The 16,502-nt window shown below is 35.6% G+C and overlaps 1 protein-coding gene across 3 annotated transcripts in view; it reads left to right on the top strand.

The window, feature by feature from the left end:
• BICD1 (BICD cargo adaptor 1) overlaps window positions 1–16,502 on the top strand; it is a 218,440-nt gene that overhangs the window by 15,520 nt on the left and 186,418 nt on the right. The window lies entirely within an intron of this gene.

The following is a 16,502-nucleotide window of genomic DNA, read 5'->3' as shown; positions in this document are numbered from 1 at the left end:
TATTGTTTCTTGCTATCTCATGGAGTCATTAGCTTCTTCTTGCCCAATTCTAATTTTTAAGGAATTCTTTTTCTTTTCTTTTTGAAGCTAAGTGACTTTTATTTAGTTTTTTGAACCTTTTCCATTCTTTTTAAAAGTTATTATTAGTTTTCAACATTCATTTCAACAAGATTTTGAGTTCCAAATTTTCTCCCAATCTCATTCCTCCCCCACCCCAAGCGAGTGTGCATTCTGAATACACCTCCCCTAATTTACCTTCCCTTCTGTCACCTCCCCCCGACTTATCCCCTTCCCCTTCTATTTTCCTGTAGGGCAGGATAGATTTCTATACCCCATTGCCTGTATATCTTATTTCTCAGTTGCATGTAAAAACAATTTTAAACATTTATTTTTTAAAGTTTTGGCTTCTGAATTCTCTCCCTTCCTCCTCCCCACCCACTCTCATTGAGAAGTCAAGCAACTCAATATAGGTTGTACATGTGCAGTTATGCAAAACGCTTCCATAGTAGACATGTTGTGAAAAACTAACTCTATTTCCCTTAATCCTATCCTGCCCTCCCATTTATTCTATTCTTTCTTTTCACCCTGTCCCTCCTCAGAAGTATTTGCTTCTGATTACTCCCTCCCCCAGTCTGCCCTCCCTTTGATCATTCCCTCTCTCTTATCCCTTCTCCCTATTTTCCTGTAGGGTAAGGTAGATTTCCATACCCAATTGAGTGTGTATGTTATTCCTTCCTTAAGCCAATCTGATGAGAGTAAGATTCTCTCATTCCCACTCACCTTCCCCTATTTGCCCTCCATTGTAAAAGGTTTTTCTTATCTATTTTATATGAGATAATTTATCCCCTTCTACCTCTCTCTTTCTCCTTCTCCCAGTATAACCCTCTCACCCCCCTTCATTTTATTTTTTAGATATCACGCCTTCATCTTCAACTCACCCTGTGCCTTCTTATCTATCTCTTTATCTATTTTTCCCCCTCCAACTACCCTAATACTGACAAAGGTCTCATGAGTTACAAATATCATTTTTCCATGTAGGAATATAAACAGTTCAACTTTAATAAGTCCCTTATGATTTCTCTTTCCTGTTTATCTTTTCATGCTTCTCTTGAGTCTTGTATTTGAAAGTCAGATTTTCTATTCAGCTCTGGTCTTTTCATCAAGAATGCTTAAAAGTCCTCTATTTCACTGAATGCCCATTTTTTTCACTTGAAGGATTATACTCAGTTTTATGGGTAGGTGATTCTTAGTTGTAATCCTATCTCCTTTGCCCTCTGGAATGTAGAAGCTGCTGAATCTTATGTTATCCTGACCGTGGCTGCACCATACTTGAATTGTTTTCTGTCTGACTGCTTGCAATATTTTCTCCTTGACCTGCGAACTCTGGAATTTGGCTATAATATTCCTAGGGGTTTTCCTTTGGGGATTTCTTTCAGGAAGTAATTGGTAGATTCTTTCCATTTCTATTTTACCCTCTGGTTCTAGAATAGCAGGGCAGTTTTCCTTGATAATTTCTTGAAAGATGATGTCTAGACTCTTTTTTTGATCATGGCTTTCAGGTAGTCCAATAATTTTTGCATTATCTCTCCTTGATCTATTTTCCAGGACAGTTGTTTTTTCAATGAGAGATTTTACGTTGTCTTCTGTTTTTTTCTTTCTTTTGTTTTTGTTTTACAATATCTTGATTTTTCATAAAGTCACTAGCTTCCATTTACTCCATTCTAATTTTTAAGGAAGTATTTGTTCAGTGAGCTTTTGGACTTCCTTTTCCATTTGGCCAATTCTGCTTTTTAAGTTATTCTTCTCCTCATTGGGTTTCTGAACCTCTTTTGACAATTAGGTTAGTCTAATTTTTGTGTTTTGTTTTTGGTGAGGAAATTGGGGTTAAATGACTTGCCCAGGGTCACACAGCTAGTAAGTGCCAAGTGTCTGAGGCTGGATTTGAAGACAGGTCCTTCTGACTCCAAGGCCAGAGTTTTATCCACTGCGCCACTTAGCTGCCCTCAGTTTAATTTTTAAGGTGTTATTTTCTTTAGTATTTTTTGGGTCTCCTTTAGCAAGCTGTTGACTCGTTTTTCATGATTTTCTTATATCACTCTCATTTCTTTTCCCAGTTTTTCCTTTACTTCTCTTACTTGCTTTTCAAAACCCTTTCTGAGCTCTTCCATGGCCTGGGACTGATTCATATTTTTTGGGGGGCTTTCGATGTAGCAGCTTTGACTTTGTTGTCTTCTTCTACTTGTATGTTTTGATCTTGTTTGTTACCAAAGTAAGACTCTATGGTCTGACTTTTTTGCCCAGTTTTTTCGTGATCCCAGCCAATTACTTGAGTTTTAAACTCTTCATTAAGGGAGGAGTCTGCTTCTAGTGTGGAGAATGTACTGTCCCAAGCTTCAGGGGTTTTGTGTAGCTGTTTTCAGAGATACTTCTAGGGACCTGTAAATTTTCAGTTCTTCCAAGATGATATGATTAAAGGTGAGGTATTTACTCCTTTCCTGGCCTGTGCTCTGGTCTATGAGTGACCACAAGCACTCTTTTCTGCCTTGGAACTGTGAGGAGGATTCTCTCTGCACTACCACCACAAGCTCCACCATGCCAGTACTCCTCCTCATGCCAGGACCACCACCCAGAACTGTGACCGAGATCCAAACATGGGCAAAGCAAGAGAATCCTGCTTTAGCACCAGCAAAGAGATCTCTGCAATTCCCCCTGATCCGCTGCTTGACCCCCCTTCATCTGTGGGCTGAGAGCTTTGGAAGCAGCCACTACTCTGGGGCTGTTCCAGGACTGGGGATGGACTGAGCTTCTCTCTCACCGTGTTCGCAGACCTTTCCTACTGACCTTCTAAGTTGTCTTTGGCTTTTGTGGGTTGAGAAACCTGGAAACCACAGCTCCCCTTGATTCAGTCCCCTGAGGGCTTCTCCAGGTTCACTCAGGCCCCATCTTTGTACGGCGACGCTGAATTGTGTTTCTCTCCCAGCCTGGCACAATAGATCTTTCCCATCAACCATCCAGGTTGTCTTGGGCTGGAAATTTGTTTCACCCTGTCTTTTTGCTTTAGAATTTGTTTAGAGTCATTTTTACAGGTATTTGGAGGGGTTTGGGGGAGAGCTCAAGCAAGTCACTGCTTTTAACTCTGCCATCTTGGCTCCATCCCAGGAATTATTTTCTTTAGTGAGCTTTTGTGCTTTCTCTTCCATTTTGCAAATTCTACTTTTTATGAAGTTCTTTTCTTCAGTGAATTTTTGTACATCTTTTTCCATTTGACCAATTCTGTTTTTTAAAATATCATTTTCTTTTTTTAAATTAATTTATTTGTAGTCTTCGGCAATCACTTCCGTAAACTTTTGAGTTTTAAATTCCCCCCCATCTCCACCTCCCTCCCCAAGATGGCTTACAATCTGATATAGACTCTACATATATTCCTGTTAAACATATTTTCACATTAGTCATGTTCTAAAGAAGAATCAGAACCAACAGGAGGAACCACAAGAAAGAAGAAACAAAACAGAAGGGAAAAAAAGAACAAATAGTATGCTTTGATCTGCATTCAGACTCCATAATTTTTTCTCTGGATGTGGATAGCATTTTCCACCATGAAAATGTGGAGATGTGATCCAGATCTCTGCATCGTCTTACATCCTTACATTGCTAAGAAGAGTTAAGTCTGTCAAGGCTAGTCATCGTACAACATGGCTGTTACTGTGTACAATGTTTTCCTGGTTCTGCTCACTTCACTCAGTATTAGTCTGTACAAGTTTTTCCAGGTTTTTCTGAAGTCTGCCTGCTTATCATTTCTTACGGAACAGTAGTATTCCATCACATTCACATGCCACAACTTGTTCAGCCATTCCTCAGTTGATAGGCATCCCCTCAATTTCCAGTTCTTTGCCACCACAAACAGAGCTGCTATAAATATTTTTGTACATATGGGTCTTTTCCCCATTTTTATGATCTCTTTGGGATAAAGCCCTAGAAGTGTTATTGCTAGTTCAAAGGGTATGCAGAGTTTTAAAGCCCTTTGGGCATAGTTCCAAATTGCTCTCCAAAATGGTTGGATCAATTCACAACTCCACCAACAATGCATTAATGTATTGATTTTCCCACATCTTCTCTAATATTTATCATTTTCCTGTTTTGTCATGTTAGCCAATCTGATAGGTGTGATGTGGTAGTTCAGTCATTTTGATTTGCATTTCTCTAATTAATGGTGATTTAGAGCATTTTTTTATATGACTATAGATAGCTTTAATTTCTTCATCTGAAAACTTCCTATTCATATCTCTTGATCATTTATCAATTGGGGAGTGACTTGTATTCTTCTAAATTTGACTTAGTTCCCTATATATTTTAGAAATGAGACCCTTATCAGAGACACTGGTTGCAAAAATTCTTTCCCACTTTTCTCTTTCCTTTCTAATCTTGGTTGCATTTATGCAAAAACTTTTTAATTTAATGTAATCAGAATGATCCATTTTGCATTTCATAATGTTTTCTTGTTTTCCATAAATCTGACAGATAAACTATTCCTTGCTCTCCCAGTTTGCTTATAGTATCAGCCTTTATATAGAAATTGTGTACCCATTTTGGCTTTATTTTGGTATATGGTGTAAGATTTTGGTCTATGCCTGGTTTCTGCCATACTCTTTTCTAGTTTTCCCAGCAGTTTTTGTCAGATAGTTCTTATCCCAGAAACGGGGGTCTTTGGGTTTATCACACAGTAGATTACTATTGTCATTGACTACTGTGTCTTGTGTACTTATTAACCCATTCCACTGATCCATCCATCACTCTATTTCTTAACCAGTACCAAGTAGTTCTGATGATTGCTGCTTTATAATACAATTTAAAGTCTGGTATGACTAAACCACCTTCCCTAGCATTTCTTTTCATTAGTTCCCTTTATATTCTGGACCTTTTGTTCTTCCAAATGGATCTTGTTATTATTTTTTCTAACTCAGTAAAATAATTTTTTGGTAGTTTGATTGGTATGGCACTGAATAAGTAAATTAACTTTGGTAGAATTGTCATTTTTATTATATTAGCTTGGCCAACCCATGGGCAACTGATGTTTTTCCATTTATTTAGATCTGACTTTATTTGTGGAAAACTGTTTTGTAATTGTTTTCATATAGTTCCTGGGTTTGTCCTGGAAGTAGACTCCTAAATATTTTATAATGTCTACAGTAACTTTAAAAGGGATTTCTCTTTCTATTTTTTGCTGTTGAGCTTTGTTGGTAAAATATAGAAATGCCAATGATTTATGTGGGTTTATTTTATATCCTGCAACTTTGCTAAAGTTGTTTATTATTTCAAGTAGTTTTTTACTTGATTCTCAAGGATTCTCTAAGTATATCATCATATCATCTGCAAAGAGTGATAGCTTTGTTTCTTCTTTGCCTATTCCAATACCTTCAATTTCTTTTTCTTCTGTTATTGCTCAAGCTAATTTTTCTAGTACTTGCTGAATAACGGTGGTGAAAATGGACATCCATGTTTCACCGCTGATCTTAATTGGAAATGCTTCTAGCTTATCCCCATTAGATATAATGCTTGCTGAAGGTTTTAGGTAGATGCTACTTATCATTTTAAGGAAGATTCCATTTATTCCTATGTTCTCTAGTGTTTTTGAAAGGAATGGGTGTTGTATTTTATCAAAAGTTGTTTTTTGCATTTATTGAAATAATCATGTGGTTTTCTGTTAGTTTTGTTGTTAATATGATCAATTATGCTGATAGTTTTCCTAATATTGAGCCAGCCTTACATTCCTGGTACAAATCCTATCTGGTTGTAGTGCATTATTCTTGTGATAAGTTGCTGTAATCTTTTTGCTAATGTTTTATTTAAAATTTTTGCATCTATATTAATTAGAAAATTGGTCTATAATTTTTTTCTCTGTTTTGACTCTTCCCAGTTTAGGTATCAGCACCATGTTTGTGTCATAAAAAGTATTTGGTAAGACTCCTTCTTCACCTATTTTCCCAAATAGTCTATATAGTCTATGAATTACTTGTTCTTTAAATATTTGATAGAATTTTCTTGAAATCCATCTGGCCCTGGAGATTTTTTGTTAGGGAGTTTATTGATGGCTTGTTCAATTTCTTTTTCTGAGATGAGGTCATTTAAACATTTTACTTCTTCTCTTAATCTGGGCAATTTACATTTTTGTAAATAGTCATCCATTTCACTGATTGTCAAATTTATTGGCATTTGGTTGGGAAAAAATAGTTCCAAATTATTGTTTTAAGGTGTCATTTTTTTTAGTATTTTTTATGCCTCCTTTACCAAGCTGGTGACTCTTTTTTCATTATTTTCTGGTATAAATCTTAATTCCCCCCCCAATTTTTCCCTCTACCTCTCTTATTTGATTTTTTTTTGGTTTTTGTTGTTTTAGGCAATGGGGTTAAGTGACTTACCCAGGGTCACAGAGCTAGTAAGTGTTATGTATCCGAGGCCGGATTTGAACTCAGGTCGTCCTGAATCCAGGGCCGGTGCTCTATCCACTGCGCCACCTCACTGCCCCATCTCTTATTTGATTTTAAAAATGCTTTTTGAGCTTTTTTTAAGGGATTCTTTTGGGTTTGAGACCAATTCACATTTTTCTTTAACTTTGTTGTCTTCTTCTGAGTTTGTGTTTTGATCTTCCCTGTCACCATAGTAACTTTATATGGTCACCTTCTTTTTTGTTGTTTGCTCATTTTTTCTAGCCTATTATTTGATTTTTAACTTTATGTTAAAGTTGGGCTTTGCTCCCACATTGGAGGGAGTATTTTCAGAGCTAGTTCTGGGAGTCTGTAAGTTTTCAGTTCTTTGAAGGTGTTGTGATCTAAGGAGAGTTGTGTTTGCTAGTCTCCTGGTCTGTGCCCTGGTCTTAAGGGACCACACTTTTTTCTACCTTAGAAATGTGACTCTGTGGCCACATACTGGTGTGCTAATGTTCCTTCTTGCCCTGGCACTGTGACCCAGAACTGTGATCCAGATCCTTGTGTATGACTGCATCAGAGTCCTGCACCTAGTGTCAAGAAAGGGATCTCTGTAATTTCCTGCTGACCATTTGTCAGATCCCCTTAATATCTATGTGGGCTGAGAGCTTTGGAACTGATATAGTTATCCCCAAGGCCTGTTGCTGTCTTGAGAGGGTGTTGTTTAAGTGGACTGTACTCCACTTTTACCGTCTTGTGAGAGTCCTTTTTTGCTGACCTTCTAGGTTGTCTTGGTTTGGAAAATTGTTTCACCCCATCCTTTTGTGGTGATTCCCTGCCTTTTCTGTGCAACCTTGACTTTGCCTTCCTTAGACTCTTTCTTTTCAGTGGTCATGGATGTCATGGAGTTCTCTGGGACTTGATTTTGTATCACTAGGATTCCTCCTGGTATAGAAAAATTCTTTCTTCACAGAGTACTGTAAATCCTGCCAATGGACATTTCAAATTTCACAGTCTTTAATTTTGTGAACCACTTTGAGTTGCTTAGAACAATGTAAAACATGATTAAACCTCATAGGATCATAATCTTTATCTCAGACAATTTATTTTATTTTAAAAATTTTATTAATTTATTTTGATTTATCAATGATCACTTCTATATGCTTTTGAGTTTAAAATTTTTCTCCCCCTTCCTCCCCACCACCCTCCCCAAGATGGTACACAATCTGATATAGGCTATACATTTACATTCCTATTAAACATATTTTCACATTAGTGGTGTTGTAAGTAAAAATTAAAACCGATAGGAGGAACCATCAGAAAGAGGAAACAAAACACAACAGAAGAGAAAAAATATCAATTAAACTTATATAGTTCTTTCTTTGGATGTGGATAGCATTTTCCGTCACAAGGCTTCTGGAGATGTCTTAGATCCTTGTATTATTGGGAAGGGAAGGGTTAAATTTATCAATATTAGTCATCGCACAACATGGCTGTTACTGTGTACAACGTTCTCTTGGTTGTGCTCATTTCACTCAGCATCAGACCATACAAGTCTTTCCAGGTTTTTCTGAAGTCAGCCTGTTCATCATTTCTTATAGCACAATAGCATTCCATTACATTCATATACCACAACTTGCTCAGCCATTCCTCAGACAATTTATTTTAAAAAATTCATTTTAACTATGGCTATTTTACCCCATACTCACATTTCCTACTGTGTTTCTCCCTCTACCCATCTCTAGAGAGCTATCCAGTATTATAAAAGATTAAAAAAAAGTGGAAGAAAAAAAAGTTCAGCAAATCTAAACAACATATAAAAATGTCCTATGTTACATGTTGTCTTCCATATTCGTGGTCTCCCACCTTTGCAAAGAAGGGTGAAGTTTGAGGGAAGATATCTTTTCCTGTTCTTCTCTAGTGTAAAGCTTGGAAAGGAAAGGGAAGTAAAGGGAGCAATCATTTATAAGCAGCTACTTTGAGCCAGGTATGTGCGCGTGCAAATATTAGCTATTTTGATCCTTAAAACAATCCTGTGAGGTAGGTGTTATTATGATTCCATTTTACAGTTGAGGATATTAACACTGACAGGTTAAATGAGTTGCCTAGGGTCATACAAATAGTATGTATATAATGCTGAATTTGAACTCAGGTCATCCTGATTTTAGGCCCAGCCCTCTATCCACAGCTTCATTTTAGTTGCCTCTAGCTGCTTGATCGTTATAATTTAACAATATTCAAATTCAGTTATTTTGTAGTTGTTGCTCTTTCCATTTGTATTGTTGTCATTGTTTTGATTATTTTGTTTTTCATCAGTTCATATAAGTATTCCTGTGCTTTTCTATATTTATCATAATCATCGTTTCTTAACAGCGCAGTCGTGTTCAGTTATATTCATGTACTACAGTTTGTTTGGCCATTCCCCACTCAATGAATATCAACTTTGTTTCCAGTTTCTTTGTTACTTCAAACAGTGATGCTTTTAAATACTTTGCTTTATATATCTGAACTTTTGTATTATCATTGATCTCCTTTGACCTTATGCCTACCACTGGAATTTCTGGATCAAGGGGCATGAACTTTCTTCTTATTTCTTCTCGTTATTCCATATTGTTTTCTAGAATAGCTGAACTAATTTACAACTTTTCCAGCAGTACATTGATATGCCCATCTTCCCATAATCCCCAAAACATTGACTATTCCTATTTTTTGTCATTTTTAGCAATTTGCTGGGTTCTACTTTACTAATTTGTTGGGTACTAATTTCTCCTATTATTAATGATTTATAGCATTCTTTCACATGATTGTTAGTAGTTTGCAGTTCTTTTGAGAACTGTTTATTTCCTTTGGTTATCTGTTGGGAAATATCTTTTGGTCTTACATCTGTTGTTTATGTATCTTACATACCAAACCCTTATCAGAGAAATTTGATAAAAAGATTTTTTTCCTATTTGATCTATTTCTCTTCTTATCCTGAGTTTTAATTTCATTTGTGCAGAAGCTTTTCAGTTTCATATCATCGAATTCATCTGTTTTATCCTTTTAATTTTTTCTACCCCTGTTTGATTAAGAATACATTTCCTACACACAGCTGTGGAAGATATGGTCTGCTTCACTTATAATTTTTTTATGATATGATCTTTAATATTAAGATCATGTATTAAAAAAAATTTCACGTAGAATGTATTGTGAAAAACACTGTAAGATATTGATTTAACCCTAATTTCTGCCAGATTCCTTTCCAGTTTTCAAAAATCAAATAGGGAGTTCTTTTCCAAGTAACTTATTTTTTATGGTTTGTTGGATGCTAGGTTATTGAATTCAATTGTTTCTGATTCTTGTTTGTCCAGTCTGGTCCATTAATCTGCCTCTCTCTCTCTATATATGTATATTTAACAGTACCAGATAATTTTGATGGTTGCTGCTTTATAATATAGGTTGAGGTCTTAAAGTGCTATTCTTCCTCCTTCAGTATTTCTTTTCTTATTCCCCTTGATCTTTTATTTTTGCAAATGAATTTTGTCATTATTTTATTGAATTTTACAAAATATCTCTTTGGTAAATTGATTGTAATACTATTAAAAATACAAACTAACTTTTGTAGTGTTTTTATTTTAATTATAATAGTGTGGCTTAGCCATGAGCACTGATTATTTTCCCAGCTATTTATGTTTTTCTGTATTTAAGTGACACTTTGTAGTTGAATCTATACAAATATTTTGTGTGACCCTGACACATTTTATGCATTTTGTACTTATTTGGAATGAGATTTCCCTCTTTATTTTCCCCCTTTATCATGGAGAAATGTTGTTGATTTTGTAGCCTGTAACTCTGAAGCTATTAATTGTTCCAGTTAATTATTTGCTGATTTCTTAGGATTTATCTAAGTAAATCATCATGTCATCAGCAAGTAGGGATACTTTTATCTCTTCTTTGTCTGTCTTTACATTTTTAATTTCTTTTGCCTTATTACTATTGCTAGCATTTCCAGAACTGTATCCAATACTAGGAGGGAGAGTATGCATTCTTACTTTACAACTGTATTTATTAGGAAAGTTTCTTTCAATTAATTCTTAAAACATTTTTAAAGTAACTTCTATGTGCAAGGCATCATGCTAGTTTGCTGAGGGTGATTTAGGATTGTCATGGCCCTCCTCTCAAGGAGTTTACAGTCTAGTAGAGGAAATAGGAGAATTTCACTGTAGGATAATAGGTTTAGCTGGAAGAGATCTTTCAAAATCAACTAATCCAATCTCCTCATTTTCTAAATAAGGAAATTTAGGCCTAGAGAGTTGATATAACTTGACCAGGGTCACATAGGGAGACAGCAGCAGAGCCAAGATTTGAATCTGAATCTTACATGAAATCTAGAGCTTTTTCACTATTGCTTCATATAAAATAAATTTGAAAATGCACAAGAAGGATATAAAGCATGAGAATTCAAGGAGACCAGAATCACTTGTAGATCAGAAAATAACAATAAACCATAATTAAGATAATTTTTTATAGTAGTTAACTATTCATCTGTTGTGATGTGGAGTGACTGATGGTAGCAGTATAGCAGAATAAATTAAGTCAAAGATAGATTTATTATCTTTGCCTAACTACTAAATAGGTTCAGGCCATTAGGGTCTGTACATGTACATTGAAAGCAAGGGGAGATGTCTGAGAAATAAAGGAGATGTAAGAATAGAGATTATAATTTCTAGTATTTGGTGTGATAAACAAATTTGGCTTAACAAGTTCCCTGTAGATTCCTCATCGTGGCTTATGATAATTACATACAGAGACTTTATGTTATCTGATATACTCTTAGAGATTTATGAAGTGTTGATCAAATTAAAGAATGTAATGAGCAGGAGACAGTAACAAGAAGTAGTAAGGTCTTAAATGAAATGTGATGGCATGTTTATGATTCTCTTGTCTTCAGCCAAACATTATGAAATTATAGAGCAGTGAGCCATTGACTGGGCAAAGGATAAACCATGCCCCTGGTGGTTTTTAAAAGACAGGATACATTCTCCAGGGAGAGAGTAAGGAGATAGTTCTGAGAAACGTGAGCTATGTCAATTGAAAACAGAACTAACAATGAAAGAAAAATCCAGCTCTTGAGAGGAAATAATGCTCCTCACTTTTTGGAAATGGGGATTTCTCTCTCCTCTTTTCACCCATCCACTATGTCTTGCAGCAATACTACTTGCACAGAAGGAGATACTACACCCTGTAGGGAGGAGGCCCAGGGAACCCAGCTGAACAATATACCCAGTAGAGTGTGTGTCCAGGGAGAACAATATAAGGACTCTACGAGAAAAGAAAGAACATCAAGGCCCTACAGCATGGGAACTGTGACTCACCTTGGCCACATGTAGTCTCTAAGGGTGTGTTTCTTTACTGATATATTCTAAGTGTGCCTAATCTTCCCACTCATGATGTGTGTATTTGTGAGAGAGTATGCCCCAGGTTTATAGGTGAGATGTTTTGTTACAACTATTCATGATGTACCATCTCAGTAAATTCCTTTTCTTGGAGGTAATTGCATCCTCTGAATGACCATTAAAGGTAAACATACCAACCAGGGGAGGGTGTAAGCCATAGTTTTAGGAAGGCACATCCACAGACTACCTTGAACTTGAATTCGTTGTTCTTTAAGGGACGTATTGATTTGGCCCATTGTCATATAGCTAGAATCATTGCCATTAAGCATTTATTGTGTCCATCACTGTTAAGAGATGAGCAGAGAAAGTCAAAAGATAGTTTCTACATTCAAGGAGCTCTCAGTCCAATGGGGGGAAATAACATGCAAATAATTGTGTACAAAAGTGGTATGTACAGGAAAAATTAGAGATCATCACAGAAGACAGACTTTTAGTTGGGACTTGAAGTAATCCAGGGAAGTCAGGAAGTAGAGATGAGGAAGGAAGATTATTTTAGGTATGGGAAATAGTCTGTGAAAATGTCTGAAGATAGACTGTCTTGTTTGAGGAACAGCAAGACCAGTGTCACTGGACAGCAGAGTCTTAGAGGGGCATTAATTGTAAGAAGACTGGGAAGGTAGAAGAGGTTAAGTTGTGAAGGGCTTTGAATACTAAACAGAGGATTTTATATTTGATCCTGGTGATGATAGGGAATTACACAGTGGTTGGCACATAGTAGGTGCTTAATAAACATTTATTGATTGACTAGTGGTTATGTGGTCAGATCTGCATTGTAGGTAGATTTGACAGCTGAGTGGAGACTTGTGGCAAGGAGACCAAGCTTGCAGGTTGGTTGCAGTATTCCAGGTGTGAGGTAATGAGGGCCTGTACCAGGGTGGTGGCAATGTCAGAGGAGAAGAGTTGTGAGAGATGAGATATATGAGAATATATGAGAGATGTTTGAAGAGGGGTGGATGAGAGTAGAGTGTTGGGGTTGATACCTAGGTTGTTAGCCTGGGTCATATTTGATCCTAGATTTTCCTGTTTCCACACCTATCATACTAGATATTAAGCTTAGCTACCTCTATAAACCTTAAGATTATCAGATAATTCTATTTTGATCAATAATTTTACACTCTAAGTAATGGGTATTGCATAGTTCTTTGTATTGCAAAATAGTATCATTTTAATTAAGTGTATACTAACAACTTATTCCTTATTAAGTAAATCTGTGATTATATATTTCAGTCTATTTTGCACATTATTGATATAATCATTCTGCTTTTAATGTTTGTTTTTAAAGGATTTATAATTTTATTATCTACTTTTTTGTCTATTGCAGATTTTACAGATAAAGAAATTAAGGTAGAGTGGTTATATTTTGATTTTTTCTGAAAAAAGTTATTTTATCAAATGAGATAATATTTGTAAAGTGTTTAGTACAGTGCATCACACATAAATGCTTGTTTCCCAGTCTTTCCCTTCCATTTTTCCAGAAGCAGAATTGAGTTTTAAATATAGTGTCCTTGTGATTTTTTTAGATGCTCGTTTTCCTGTATAGAACCACTCTGCTTTTCTGAATTTATATCAATGTATCTAATGCACATGTATATCAGTTAATATATAGCCTTATTTATAGTGACATCAGTCCCTGCTCAAAAAGTATAAATGGCTTCATATTGCTTAATGAATGAATGTAATTCCATAAACTGGCATTCAAACTCCTTCAAAATTTGATGAAGTCACTATTTATCCATCCTTATTTCATGCTTTTTTTCTCTCATACTCTGGCTCCAGTCAAACTGAGCTGCTCCTTATTCTTTGTATATGCCTCAATCATCTGTTCTAGTCATTCTTTATCTGAATACCCTCCTAAGTCATAGCTGAAATCTTACCCATCTTTCAAATCCTGTTCAAATGATACCTCCTTCATGAAATTATTCTTTGCCTTCCTCCCAGTCAGAAATTATCCTTTTCACCTTAAATTTTGTGTAGTGTTTTGTGCTTTTATAGCATAGTAATAATAAGGATAGACATTGTGGCATGATGGAGGATGGAAGACTAGACTTGGTATTGGGAAAACCTGAGCCCTACTCTGGCTTCTGATATATGAAAGCTATGTGACCATGGACAAGTTACTTATCCTCTCAATTCTTTTCAGTTAAGTCTTTAAGACCATAACTTATAGATGAGTTGCTGACCTGTGTTAGTGAAAGGAATTTCTACAGAATTTCTATACAAATGTCACATGTCCAGGTCAGTAAGAGGAATACCATAGTTTCCTGTCATTCTTTGGATTTCTTTTGTGTTATGATTATCTGTGTTTGTGCCATATCCCTCTACCACATTTTAACCTTCATAACAGCAGCAGCTGTCTTTTTCACTTTTGCCATCTCCTCCATTGTTTAGCATGGTGTGCATAGTAGGCACTTCATATTTGTTGAGTTGACTTGATCTCTGAGACAATATTTAAGGCAATAATTGTTTTTTTTATTTTTTGGGGAACATAATTACAAATATGGTGATAAAATAATTTTTGCTTAAAATGAATTTGGATTTCAAGTTTAAATCATCCTTGTAACTAGAACTCTATATTATAAGCTTTTCTTGAACAAGGATTGTGGCTTATATATCCTTTATGTTCCTTTGATGCTGAGAATAGAGTTAGGTAGGTTATAGGTGCTCAATATATGTTTAATGATTTACTAACTCTGTAACTAGATTTTCCAGTGAAAAAACTCAATGAATGTGTGGCAAAATTTGCAAAGGCTTTTTGAAAATGCTGGTAGTAGAGAAGTTGGCCTGAGTCCATTTCCAGATCTTTCTCAGAGGTTTCATTCTAGACTTAAGCAGCAGGACCATCTGTTCTTATATCTAAAATGGGTCACAACAGCCATCCCTTTCCATATTACTTTCTTTGGAGTATATTATTTCCTTGCTATGCTGTAATTAAGTCAGCTGGTAGGAGTTCCATGCTGAAGCCAAACCTCTCTCTGCAAGATAGTGTAACTACCTTTGTGTTACATGCTGTAATGAATTTGGAAGGAATGATTCTTTTTTTGATCAGGGTCTTGATTTATCAGGGATAGCTTCTTTCCAAAGACTATTATCACCTTTCTGAAAATAAATGGTGGCTGAATACTATCCTGAGATTTTGAAAAACTAGAGAAACATTCCCCCTTTCCGCATTTAAACGATGCTAAGTGATTATAGTTCCATACAATTAATTTCTTGCTTCACCAGATTCCTTTTCTTTTTCAGGGAGAAATTCTATCCAATACAGAGAAAATTTGCAAAAATGCTTTTTGGAAAAATGTAATAAGGCACAAAATTATATGGAATAACACTTTATGAGATTTTACTTGGGGCTTTAGAAAAGGTGTCCTTTTCTAGAACCTGTGACTAATTAATATCAGTAAAATACAGCAGCTTGATCGCTTTATCAATACTAGTAATGGTAGGATGAACAATTTGAGAAGAGTTTTTCCAGGTCATGGTAGGTGGGCAGTCCCTTTCTATCTGCTTTTCTATTGTGTATGCTGTATAATTAGTAATTGAATTAACTTTGAAGCCAGTAGTAACTCATTACAGGAAAAAAATGCTGTTGTTTGGAAAAAAAGTCTTCATTATTAACAAAAATACATCTAGAGAACCTTGATAGTCTAAATTTGATTTGTGTGTGTGTTGGTACATTTTTTGGAAAGTGTTTATGGGAAATTATTTAAAGAAACTTGTAGAAACCCAAAGACTTCAAAAGATGTTTTGCTTATCATGCAGCTGTGTATACAACATGGTTCCTTGTCTCTAGTGGACACTTAAAAATGCTAAATTGGATTGAAGCCAGTGTCAACTATTTTTGCCAGTGAAACGTAGACAAACAAATGAGATCATCCTGTCTATAAAGATCATCAGTTTAATTTACAGTTTGCCCATATGAGTCAAATCAAAATAAGTCCAAAACTAAAGGAAGTAGAAGACCTTTTAATCATTTTCTCCTTCTTTGTTCCGAAATCTTCCTGTGGCTGATTGGTTTATACTGTTATTACTGTAATGACAGGGAGTTTTAAAAGAAGCATCATATTCTATGAAAGAGGAACCTCTGTGTGTGTGTGTGTGTGTGTGTGTGTGTGTTGTGTGTGTGTGGAGCAATAATAAGCTGTGGAAAATTGTTAACATCTTGTCACAATAATACCTTAGACTTCCATTCTTGTAAAATGAAAAGACTCTACACATTTTTCCTTTCCTGTTCTCACAGTATTTCAATTAGGTATACTGAACACAGTTTTGTGGTGTTTATTTCTTTGTAGGAGTAGAGGTAGTGGGTTATATAAAGAAACACAGAGAGATTAAGTAGTACTTTTAATGACAACAAAATACATTCAACACTAAGTCAGCCAGTAGGAATTCCATGTTGAGGACAAATCTCTCTTTGAAGAAAAAAAAAGAATGTAGGTTTTCTTTTCTCAAGTATTTACTGAATATTCTGTTCTTGGCTCTTGGTTTCTTGACAGAAACAAAAAGCCTTGCAAGCCAATACAAATCTGCTTTATAATTAGTGAATGGCCAGAGGCTTATCCAGTGGAGAATACATGGCATCCTCCCCTTTGTTTGTAAAATCTCATTTGAAGGTCTCCTTTTTCTGTACCTTAAAGGAGTTTGAAATAAA

This window comes from Phascolarctos cinereus, unplaced genomic scaffold (assembly GCF_003287225.1).
Source record: "Phascolarctos cinereus isolate Bilbo 61053 unplaced genomic scaffold, phaCin_HiC Scaffold_1;HRSCAF=81, whole genome shotgun sequence".
NCBI lineage: Eukaryota > Metazoa > Chordata > Mammalia > Diprotodontia > Phascolarctidae > Phascolarctos > Phascolarctos cinereus.
Note: the sequence above shows the minus strand (reverse complement) of the source record. Positions and strands in the feature narration are given on the sequence as shown.